The 13,042-nt window shown below is 42.8% G+C and overlaps 1 protein-coding gene across 2 annotated transcripts in view; it reads right to left on the bottom strand.

Moving 5' to 3' along the window:
• Positions 1 to 13,042, bottom strand: part of DLC1 (DLC1 Rho GTPase activating protein) — a 374,569-nt gene that overhangs the window by 91,338 nt on the left and 270,189 nt on the right. The gene's annotated exons all lie outside the window — the stretch shown is intronic.

Genomic DNA, 13,042 nt, shown 5'->3' with positions numbered 1-13,042 from the left:
TGGGAGATAATTGTACAGCCATGAATCATTCCTTAGTCTTTGCACATGATGTTAGTAATCTCCCTGGAATATTATATTAAAACAATACTCTACATTTTCATAAAGAATGTTCTGCCTGACAGCAGAGGATAGTCTCAAAGTAGTAATGGACTTGGGTTAGCTATGTACTATCGGACTGGAACTACTCCAAGATTTCTGCTAGTACTGCTCAAAGTATGAGTCAACACACCTGTTTTTAAAATATGGATACAGTCAGAGGCCAACAATGTAATTTTTGGCAAGGGCATTAGAAATGAATATGAATTATGTTCTTTAATTCAGTTTGAATGCTTTTAATATAGGACATTAGAAGAATTTTCATGACCGTGATTTTCTCTTGTCCAGAATGATGTGGAATAAGCAAATGAAATCAACTCTTGCAATAACTAAAAATATCATTCTTGTAAAAACAATATTAAATATTTATTTTCTTTTTATTTAAAATAAACCTTCTTAAGTTTTTGGCAACAGATGATTTTCTAAAAACTTTTCAAATTAGCCAGTGTTTTGCTAACAGTTATAGGGCCATATCCTTTAAACACCAATTCATGTGAACATGTCCATAAAAGCCAATGGGATTAACTCATATGAGTAGGAGCAAACAGATAGTTTCAATCTGATTGATTTATTTTAGATTAAAAGAACAAATAAAGAAAGAACAGAAGGGTCAATAAAAGTGTGTATGTAGCTGCACTTAACTGAACATAAAATGACTGCCAGGCTCTGCAAGCAGCAGAATCAGAAATGTAAAGATGTACTACAATGAGATAGTAATAACAGTTCTAGAACACAATGACATTTGCCACACAAAGCACTTTGTTGACACAGTATTGTAAGACTGGGCAGCTGAAATCAGTTTACAGGATGCAAAAGAGCAACTCTGTTTGACGTAGCTCTCCAAATGGGAGACACAGTTAGCTTGTTACTGGTGAAAATCCCACCAGAATTTGCTAACATTTTCTCCGTTCATTTAGACCAGGGATCGGCAACCGGTGGCTCGCGGCTCGCCAGGGTAAGCACCCTGGCGGGACGGCCCGGTTTGTTTATCTGCCGCGTCGGCAAGTTCGGCCGATCGCGGCTCCCACTGGCTGCGGTTCGCGGTCCCAGGCCAATGCGGGAGGCAGGAAGCCGCGGCCAGAACATCCCTCGGCTCGCACCGCTTCCTGCCTCCCGCATTGGCCTGGGACCGCGAACCGCGGCCAGTGGGAGCCGCGATCGGCCGAACTTGCCGACGCGGCAGATAAACAAACCGGGCCGTCCCGCCAGGGTGCTTACCCTGGCGAGCCGCGAGCCACCGGTTGCCGACCCCTGATTTAGACTCATAGACTCGTAGATTTTAAGGTCAGAAGGGACCATTATGATCATATAGTCTGACCTCCTGCACAATGCAGGCCACAGAATCTCACCCACCCACTCCTGTAACAAACCCCTAACCTATGTCTGAGCTATTGAAGTCCTCAAACCATGGTTTAAAGACTTCAAGGTGCAGAGAATCCTCCAGCAAGTGACCCGTGCCCCACGCTGCAGAGGAAGGCGAAAACCCCCCAGGGCGTCTGCCAATCTGCCCTGGAGGAAAATTCCTTCCCGACCCCAAATACGGTGATCAGCCAAACCCTGAGCATGTGGGCAAGACTCACCAGCTAGAAATGAATTCTCTGTAGTAACTCAGATCCCACTCCATCTAACATCCCATCACAGGCCATTGGGCATATTTACCACTAATAGTCAAAGATCAATTAATTGCCAGAATTAGGCTATCCCATCATACCATCCCCTCCATAAACTTATCAAGCTTAGTCTTGAAGCCAGATATGTCTTTTGCCCCCACTGCTCCCCTTGGAAGGCTATTGCAGAACTTCATTCCTCTGATGGTTAGAAACCTTCATCTAATTTCATGTCTAAACTTCCTGTTTATATCCATTTGTTCTTGTGTTCACATTGGTACTGAGCTTAAATAATTCCTCTCCCTCCCTGGTATTTATCCCTCTGATATATTTATAGAGAGCAATCATATCTCGCCTCAGCCTTCTTTTGGTTAGGTTAAACAAGCCAAGCTCTTTGAGTCTCCTGTCATAAGACAGCTTTTCCATTTCTCGGATCATCCTAGGAGCCCTTCTCTGTACCTGTTCCAGTTTGAATTCATCCTTCTTAAACATGGGAGACCAGAACTGCACACAGTATTCCAGATGAGGTCTCACTAGTGCTTTGTACAACACCTCCTTATCGCTACTAGAAATACCTTGCTTGATGTATCCCAAGACTGCATTAGCTTTTTTCATGGCCATATCACATTGGCGGCTCATAGTCATCCTGTGATCAACCAATACTCCAAGGTCCTTCTCCTCCTCTGTTACTTCCAACTGATGAGTCCCCAACTTATAACAAGTATCAGAGGGGTAGCCGTGTTAGTCTGGATCTGTAAAAGCAGCAAAGAGTCCTGTGGCACCTTATAGACTGGGTGTCACATGCATCCGATGAAGTGGGTATTCAGTTACGAAAGCTCATGCTCCAATACGTCTGTTAGTCTATAAGGTGCCACAGGACTCTTTGCAACTTATAACAAAAATTCTTGTTATTAATCCCTAAATGCATGACCTTGAACTTTTCACTATTAAATTTCATCCTATTACTACTACTCCAGTTTACAAGGTCATCCAGATCTTCCTGTATAATATCCCGGTCCTTCTCTGTATTGGCAATACCTCCCAGCTTTGTGTCATCCGCAAACTTTATTAGCACACTCCTGCTTTTTGTGCCAAGGTCAGTAATAAAAAGATTAAATAAGATTGGTCCCAAAACCGATCCCTGAGGAACTCCACTAGTAACCTCCCTCCGACTTGACAGTTCACCTTTCAGTATAACCCATTGTAGTCTCCCCTTTAACCAGTTCCTTATGCACCTTTCAATTTTCATATTGATCCCCATCTTTTCCCTATGTGGAACCATATCAAATGCCTTACTGAAATCGAGGTAAATTAGATCCACTGTGTTTCCTTTGTCTAAAAAATCTCAAGACTTTGTGTTTATGTTTTATCTAAATCCACACCTCCATCAGCAAAGTGCCTCTAACACTAGCCTGAGCCATTGTTTCATTACTAGCTGAGGAGGGAAGAGTACCACTTACTGAATATACACCACCACTAGTTGCAGTACACCTAAGTATAACTTGGAGGTCTCTCAACCAAGTACTGACCAAAGCCTCATAGGATCTGATGTTATTCCAGCATAAAGTTGTATGCTACAAACAGACCAAACAAAAAAACAACCAAAATGCCAGACCTAAAATGTGTAATGTAAACTTCACAATGGAAGACCCTCCAGGATTGGGGAGAGGGCTTAACCAAACTAGCACACCAATGTGATTAGGAATTCCTTTATTTAGTGCAGAGCTTCAAAGTCCAGCATGCAGCAAGTCTAGTCTTCTAGGGAAAAAAATTCTGAAGAGGGGCCAGGAATTGTATCTATGTAGGGATCCAGCTCCAACTTTTTGAATATGGAAATAGCTAGTTAATTATTAATTCCTCCAAATCCATTAAGAGGACCATTAAGATACAACTCATGGGAGATGACTACAGATCTCAAAAGAAAACATATCCATGGGAGAGGCTCAGCTAAATTAGAATTTAATGCAGACCATCTGGTTTCCCAACACACCGAAATAAAATAAAGGCAACTTTCTTTTTAGAGGAGCCCTTCACTCAGAATATTAAGTAGGTCTCCACACTTGCAAAATAGTAGATGTCCTCCTTGCAGAAATAGATTTTGGACAAAAAGAGATGTGAAGAGTAATAAAGAGAGTACATTGGAAGGTGTGTATTACAGAACTAATATACTGTATGTTTTATATTACAAAGATGTTCCTATTGCTTATTTTTCTGGATTAAAAAAATTAATAAGGTGGAGAAGCCCATGAAAGCTGAAATAAGCTTGACCAGAATGCTTTGCTGGGCTTTATGTCCACTCAAAGGAATGGCTATATCAATACAAATACAAGGCCAGAAGGGATGATCATCTAGTCTGACCTCCTGTATAATATAGGCCATTGAACTTACCCCAAATAATTCCTGTTTGAACTAGAACATCTCTTTTAGAAAATCATCCAATATGGATTTAAATCTTGTTCTGGAAGGTTTTTTAAAACCCTTTTAGAGAGAATCTAAATTTTAGATTTTAGGGTGGTTTTTTAAAATCTGATATCCAAAAACTGAAATTTTTGTTTTCGGTTTCTGAAAGCTGAAGCATTTTCATTTGATGAAAATGAAAGTTTTGGATAAAAATTTTCCATTCTCTTGAAAAACTATATTTTTCTTTTACAGCCTGAGCTAGTAGACACAGAATTACCATCAGATCCTATGGGGCTCGTGGTGCCTGGCACTCAGCCTGTGGCTAAAGGTGGGCTCCGTGCTGTTGCACAGGGGCTGCATCTTGCCAGAGTCCACGGCCGTCCCACAGCCCTCTGGCCACTTCTGGCTCACTAGGAGTGCCATTTCAGATTTTGGTTGTGTGTGTGTGTGTGTGTTGGGGGAGCGCTATCTCTTTAAGCAGAGCACTCAGATGCTTGAACGCATTTTCAGCCAGCAGCAGCTGCTGGCGGTAGTACTAAATCCTGAGCCAGCAGACAGGCTCTCCCTCTCTCAGCGGCAACTGGGTACATGGGTACATGGGTGCAGGGGCAGTTCTAGGAATTTTGCCACCCCAAGCACGGCAGGCAGGCTGCCTTCCGCAGCTTGCCTGCGGACGGTCTGCTGGTCCCGCAGCTTTGGCGGACCTCCCGCCGAAGCTGCGGGACCAGTGGACCCTCCGCAAGCAAGCCGCCAAGGGCAGCCTGCCTGCCGCCCTTGTGGCGCCGGCAGAGCGCCCCCTGTGGCTTGCTGCCCCAAGCACGCGCTAGGCGTGCTGAGGCCTGGAGCCGCCCCTGCATGGGTGGGGGAAGAGGGACACCCTGACATCAGTCCTGTCCTCCCAGCACTGCACAACAGACAGGAGGCAGGGTCCTTGTCCGCAGGGGCGGCTCCAGGCCCCAGCACGCCAAGCGCGTGCTTAGGGTGGCAAGCCGCGGGGGTTGCTCTGCCGGCGTTGCGAGGGCGGCAGGCAGGCTGCCCTCAGCGGCTTGCCTGCGGAGAGTCCGCTGGTCCCATGGCTTCGGCGGGAGGTCCACCGAAGCTGCGGGACCAGCAGACTGTCCGCAGGCAAGCCACGGAAGGCAGCCTGCCTGCCGTGCTTGGGGCGGCAAAATTCCTAGATCCGTCCCCGCTTGTCCGGAGCATCTTGGCCAGAGGCCATGGCATGGGGGGTGAGGAGGCGGGAGCAGCAGGGCAGTAGAAGGAGGGGCACCCCTGTCCCGGAGGCACGCAGCAATGGCCCCCTGAGCAGGGTGCCTTGGGTGGTGGACCCTCACATCCACCCTTAAGGCCAGCTATATCTCCCTCCCCGCTCGGCTGCTACCAAGTCTCATCTCCAGAGGTATGCGATTAACCCTCGTTAAAAAAAACCTTAATTTGTTTTGAGTTAATTGCATGTGTTAACTGCAATTAATTGACAGCCCTACATTTCTGTCTTTTTTTCATAGTTTGTGTGTGTAGGGGATAAATCTTCTCCTGACCAGCTTTATTTACAAACATGAACCCCTCCATCCCCTATAAAAACAACTCAACCTTTCTGGTCGTTGTCACAGTGACCTCATATGTCATTTTATGTAATATCTTTTTTGCATCTATGCAATAGGCTCCAGAAGCTCGGTTTTACACTGATTCTGGCTTCTGCTTGAAATCTCGTTTGCTTTGCATGGATGATTGTATAAATAAAACAAAAGGACTAATACAGAAGTTAATGTGACCTGTAAAGCCGGCTTAATTTCTGCAACTTAATTAAAAAAAACAAAACAAACAACTACTTAGTCTTGTTTTCTCATATAGATATTTTTCCCGACGGAGAACAAGAACCAAATCTGCTATTTTTAACTTGAGCACCTCCTATAAACATAAAGAAAAAATTCCCATTGGTTCACAAAGTAAAAGAGAATTAAACAATAACAATCAGGGAAAGGGCATTTCCTGGGGATTAATGACTTTCAAGGAAAATTGATGGCATGAGGCAGAGCCTTTAATTTCATTCAGGGACCATTAACTCTAGCCAGTCATTAATTTCTCAAATACTCTGTGATGAGGTTATTCAATTCAATTTAAAAAAAATCATCAGCTCTATTTTGTCACTGGCAACCCTGATATTCTGTCGAAATACTGGGGTGTGGCTTGAATCTTAATGCTGCTGCTGTGGTATATCAGAGAATTAACGTTCAGTACAGCATTTGGTGAGGCCTCCTGGGTTAGTTTTAATGTCCTTGTATCAGCTATATGTAGAAAAAGCTTGAAAATCTCCCATGCCTGCTATTATTGGCCTAAAGCAGTGTTTCTCAAACTGGGGTCGCCGCTTGTGTAGGGAAAGCCCCTGGCGGGCCGGGCCAGTTTGTTTACCTGGCCCATCCACATGTCCGGCTGATCGCGGCTCCCACTGGCTGCGGTTCGCCGCTGCAGGCCAATGGGAGCTGCTGGAAGCGGCGGCCAGTACTTCCCTTGGGCTGCGCTGCTTCCAGCAGCTCCCATTGGCCTGGAGCAGAGAACCGTGGCCAGTGGGAGCTACGATCAGACGGACCTGCGGACGGGGTAGGTAAACAAACCGGCCTAGCCTGCCAGGGGCTTTCCCTACACAAACGGCGACCCCAGTTTGAGAAACACTGGCCAAAAAGAATGCATTCATTCTTAAAATCCCATATAAAGGGGGCAAGGTCTTTTTTGGATTCAATCTCCAAATTTCAATCAACATCATAACCTAATAAATAAATTGAACATAAAACCCAAACATTTTTTTAAATTTTTTTTTTAAATACAGATTAGCAGCTGGCTTGGGCTGTTGTCAAGATTGTGGGAAAGAGTTAATATGTTTAAGAGAGGCATTTCCATGGCTCTCTTATGATGCATGTTCTTTCCATAATTGAACAATTATATCAACAAGAATGAACAGTAGCAAACCAAAAAGTGAAACAACAACGAAAATTACATTCTGTCTCAAACTGTTAGAGCATAGAATCTTCAGGTCAAGGGCCCTAAATGAAAGGGGGCTTCCAATTAAAACATTTCATAAACCTCCTGCATATTCATAGCTAACCATAATCTCAGGCTACAATGGGAACAAGAAAATTGGATATAATTTGTGCTGGCCGTAAAGAGAATTAAATGGACATGCAGCAGTAGGAGACTAAACCAAAACAAGAAGCAACACATTAAATAAAAGAAATGGAGCAGGGGTTGTTTATCAACCTCAGAAGAGCTCCTAAACTCAGGTCCTAAACTCAGCACTCTATACAGAGGTCTAGCCTTTCTCTTCATTAATTGTTTTTCAGTCTCTTGTCTCACTAGTCTGCTTTGACTAGGACATAACACAGGAGTGTGCACTGTTAGTGTGCACTGATCAGTTCTGTATACAGTAAATGCACAAAGATGTCATATATCATGCACTGTCATCAACAGCAAATGGTCACGGAAAGCTTCCTTTAATAGCTTAGGGATATAAGAGACATATTGTGGCTGATGAGAAACAGGGAAACTTCCACTAAAATTGGCATGATCTGGAGTGAAAATAACACCAGGTTACTTCCAAGAGGCAATGGAAATGTCAATGGGACTATGAAGGGAAAAAGAGTTGAAAGATTTTAAAGGATATATAAACTTTGTTATTAGTTTGTAGTCTGGTTATAGTGCGTGAAGATAAGTAGGACTGACACCAGAGTTCCTGTGTTTTGCTGCTGTTAGATTTTGCTTCAGAAAAAAACCTCTTATCCCCCTTCACTCATTCCTCAGACCAATTTTCCCTCATTAGTTACTGGGGTTTAAAAAGTAACAGCCATTTATATATATATATATATATATATATATATATATATATATATATATATATATATATATATATATATATATATATATATATATATACATACACTATATATAGGACCTGTGCTTTCTTTACAAATATTTTCTTAGTAAAGAATCACTAAGATGTGTGTATTCCAAATGGACATAAATATGAATCCAACCTGAGAACTGTCCATATTCATTAGTATTTTCTTTCAAAAAGTTAGTGGACAAATGTTTGGCCTCTGATAGACTGGATTGCACATCACAAAACCACCGCCATAACAATCATGAACTGACATTCTTGTTGGCTTTGGCAACAGAGAGGCCAAAGGTCGAATTGGCATAGAGCAGTGATACTCAGCCCTCAAAGCCCCAGTAGTGTGAAGTCATTGTTTCATTTACTGTGAATCGGGGCCGGCGCTTCCATTAGGCGACCCTAGGCGGTCGCCTAGGGCGCCAGGATTTGGGGGGCGGCATTTTGTGCGCTCCCCACGGGGCGCGCGGGAGCTTCTGGTTCCGCTCCCGTCGTGCCGCCGAAGAAGGACCTTCTGCCGACGTGCCGCGGAAAACAGTGGCAGGCAATTGAGCAGCTTAATGACTGCCGCTGTCGCCTGCGGCATTTCGGCAGAGGGTCCTTCTTCGGCGGTGCGATGGGAGTGGAACCAGAAGTTCCTGCGCCCACCATGGGAAGCGCACAAAATGCCGCCCCCCGAATTCTGCCTAGGGTGCCAGAAACTCTGGCACCGCTCCTGTTGTGGATATATATATATATATAATATGACTGACCAAGTATTATTTTATCAACTACAATTGGTTAATAACATAGTAAAAGTATTCTGATTGGTTAATAATTAACTCACACAGTGTTTTAATATCATGTGCTGCAAAGAGCCAGAGGAGACACATTAAAGAGCCACTTGCGGTTCACGAACATCAGTCTGAGTATCACTGGTATAGAGACTTTTACCAGAGGAGGTATTTATACACTCTAGAGATGGTTAACTCTGGGCTGAACTGGGCCACATGGAGAAGACTGAATTACCAGTGCTATACCCCTTCTGTGAGGAAACAGAGGACTTTATTCTTTGGAGCTGCCAATCTGGCACCTTGAATTAGCATTAAACTCATTTGGAAAGCCCATTCTTTAGATAGGACAGGTGATAGGAGGCATGGAATGCAATAGGTGCCATAGTAAAATGTCCTTTCTTTAGTCAATGGTCAGACAACAACTCATGACTTCTCATCAGTGATCAATTTGTAATGAAAGAGGTGCTGGGGCTCAAGCAATTTTTTCACTTTCATAACTGATGCAGCAAGCCCAGTAGTGCCGGGGCTATGAACTGCCAAGTCCAGAGGTGCCGGGGTTCAGCCCTTGCAAGCCCTGGCACAAATTAAGCACTGCTTCTCATCATTACCTGATCCATACCAATCCAGCATGCATTGCCACAGGAGTGAAGGGGACATCCTCAACCAGACTGCTTGCAGGATCCACCTCCCTGTGTGTTCTGCCATTTCAAAGAATTTTAATGATATCTATTCTTGCTGGCCTTTTGGGCTAATCCTGTAGTCCTTGCTTACTCACAGTCCGTTCCTGAAACCCTTATTGCTGCACATAGTCATTGCCTAGCAATTTACCATAATGATATCATCAGCTCTACTCCTTGCTCAGGCAAACCCTCACTGAAATCAATTGGCCTTCTCACACTCCTGACTCCACTGAAAGCAATAGCAAAACTCCAACTGAGATCAATGATAGGAAGATTGGGCCCACAGAGAGTTTTGTTTGGATAATGACCACAGGATTTGGTCTTTGGTTCAGAGAAATATGTTTTCTTTTTCTGCTGACTCCCAGTTTTAAATGAAAAGCCCATGACGTGAGTCAATTACAGGAGACGATGGAGCGTGTGTATCAGATGTTTAGACTTTAAGCAGTAAATAGTTCCAAGAAGGCCAAATACTGCAGATTTTACTCATTTTATTTAGTTCCTCTCCATGTTTTTAACGGCACAATTGTTAGGAAAAAATCCCCACCAAAACCTAACAAAATACAGAAGTAATTGCAGAAAGAGTGTTCTATTAATCAAATATCTTTAGACAAGGCTGTTCTATACTCAGCTTGTTAAACTGTGAGGCTTTAGCATAGCGGAGCCCTTGAAATATTTGGAGTTTGTTCTGTCACTATCAGATAAACACAACAGAACATGCTGACCTGCAGAGGTTCATGACTAAACTGTTTGCAAGGTTAAAAAGAAAGGGAGAGCAAAAGCCATGTTAATCTTCTCTAGCCCTAATTTTAATAAAAAGTAAATATTTTTGTAAAACCATTTCAAAGGCTTCCACTTTCAGTTATGTGGCAGGTCAAGATTAGGGAAAACCCAAGCACCTCTTAAGGTTAAGCACAGTATTTGTTTCTGTCTTTCAAACTACATCTGAGTGTATTTTGTAGATAAGTTAAGATAGGGTAAAGCTCAAACTCCTTTCCTTTGACTTTTTACCTAGAAATAAACAGCTGCAGATGAAGAAACTTCATACCATTTTCCCCTTCATTACAAATATTATTCTCAGTTGTTAGAACTAATGAAATATTGGATTAAAGGAACAGAGGTCTGAAGCTTTTATTCCATTACTGCTAGAATGTTTGACAATTAAAATACATTTCTGTCGCATGGTATTTTAAAACTTCAAAAAGATTTTTAAGGATACACTAGATATTTTATACTGATTTCACATTCATTCAGCTCTTTTAACTATTCCATTTGTTTAATACCTCACTCATTGAAGCGTTTGCAATATTTTAATAGACTTTTTGTGGTTGAGTCCCTTCATTTATTTTTAAATATTATGAAGAGGTGGACAAAGTACTCAGATAATATGGTGATGGGCATTAGATACCTGGATAGATAGCAAATTGAAGATTGCAACCAGTTTCCTTTATAAAATACTTATAGAGCACCCTTATAACTTTGGTTTTGAAAACGTGATTGGTCTAAAACCTGCCAGATTTATTCTTACGGCAAAGGGGAATGTTTCTGCAGAGACTGAAGAAAATATAACTGCTTTTGCATTACAGATCATTAAAAATTACCACAATTGACAGTTGTTACATTTGCAATGTAAATTATGTGAGAGTATGGTTAATATTTCCTTGTCATGTACCAGCTTTAACTATTTTTTAGTATGCTGAGAGAATACAAAATACTTTGCATTTTTACTGGGCATCCCTTCCAGTGATCTACAAACACTGTCGGGCTAGATGGCAGCTGGCCCCACATGGCTGAACAGGGACTTTGGGAAAGTTCTGATCAGGCCCATCTGCAAGTCCTCTTGCAAACTTAATTTTTAATGTGTTAAATCAATCATACTTTAAATTACAATAACAATAATTGGGAATAACTCATACAGAGACGTTGAAATCAGTTTCCAGTCATGGGGCCAAATCCTCAGCTAGTGTAAATAAATGTAGTGCCACCGGAGTAAGTGAAGCTGTTTATTTACATCAGCTGAAGACCCGGACCATGGAATTTTCTTTAACTTCTTTGATTGGAAGGATAGAGGAATGAGAGTGGGGGAAGGGCAGGCAGCCACATTTCCCCAACTGCATTTTTTTAGGGAGTTGCTGGATGCAAGGGGCTCCTGTACAGAGCCCCTCTGCTTCCTTACTGTTGCTCAGCTTCCTCAGCTTGTCAAAGCCATTGGAGAACGTGGGTTTGGAGAGAGCCACAGTGCCAGGGGCACACCCAACTGTGGCTACCCTGAAACCACATCAAGGGAGTTTCCAAACCACGAAAGGGAAAACAACATAAGTTACTGCAAACAGTTTCCACATGAATTTGGGGGGAAGTTGGATTTATGGCAGAGCTGAGAGGCCCCTCTCTGTCTCCTTCCAACTCTCAGAGCCCAAACCCCGAATGCCTCAGCGGTGGCATTCCCCTTTTTCTTCAAGGGCAGGGGAGGTGCTCCATACACGGCTCTCAAGGGATGATCTGGCCTTATAATTTTGGAATGCGGGTAACAGATGTTGAAGAATCAAGTGTCATACAGATGGCTTCCACATGTTCCTCATTTGATATTCCATAATCCTGCGGTAGTCATATAGTAGCGATCACATAGTATGGCCCTCCTCGCTGCAGTGTCTGTGCACTTTAAATCCCTAGGTTTTCCTCCCAGAACACTAAGGGGCAAACCCAGTCCCCTTCTCCATAGGTGTAAAGGCTTTCCAGGCAGCAGAACAAGTGCAGTTCCACTGTGCAAAGGGATTGTGGCAAGATTTCAGGGGACTGTGCAGAAAGTAAGGTATATACTTACTGTGGGTGGGCTACTTTAGGGATGGGGGAGGGTCAGAGCATTTGCTGTGACACAGATCCTCCCATTCTCAACCATTGGGAAGCTGTGTAAGAGACTGCAGAGTGGCTCTGCAACCACTCCATAGTCCGGTAGGAGAAGTCCTTCCTTCCACGCCCACCATCCCAGTCCAGTGCTTTACCCCTAATATGTGTATCTCAAGCTGGAATTCTCTGTGAACAAAGTATTTGTTTCATATGAGCTTAAGAGAAAAGTTGTGGCATTTTTACTTTCAGCCTTTGTATAACTCTCTCCTCCGGGTTAGTTTTGACTTTGTTCAGAATTTCAGTTACCCCAAAGTACAAGAATGTATAAAGAGTTGCTGAGGAGGCAAAATAGCTTGTGATGTCTTCTTTTGGGGAAACACAAGATTAAGACTAGTTTATTTCTAAAGCAGCTGGTAATATGCCATGTTAAATTACCTACAAATGTGATAAGTGGTTCTCTAGCTGATAGGATGCAGTTAGTTATATCCCACCACCAAGTGGTCAGGAGAGATGCCCATTCCTTTCTATGGATCGTTTAAAATTAAAAGCTATTTGTCACCAGTATGACAGCTGTGTTTCTTTCTGAAAGGAAAAATAAAAGTTGAGGCTGCATTTTTTAAACTTCATATAAATCTATATGAACTCCTGGCAGGAAAAATAATCCTGTGTATATGTCAGCATTCGACAGTGAGGTTTTAACGAAGATCACATGCTGTACATTGGTAAGCCAAGGCACAGAAACTACAGTTTTTTTAAAAATAGTAT

The sequence above is a fragment of the Mauremys mutica genome, chromosome 5 (assembly GCF_020497125.1).
Source record: "Mauremys mutica isolate MM-2020 ecotype Southern chromosome 5, ASM2049712v1, whole genome shotgun sequence".
Taxonomy (NCBI): Eukaryota; Metazoa; Chordata; order Testudines; family Geoemydidae; genus Mauremys; species Mauremys mutica.
Note: the sequence above shows the minus strand (reverse complement) of the source record. Positions and strands in the feature narration are given on the sequence as shown.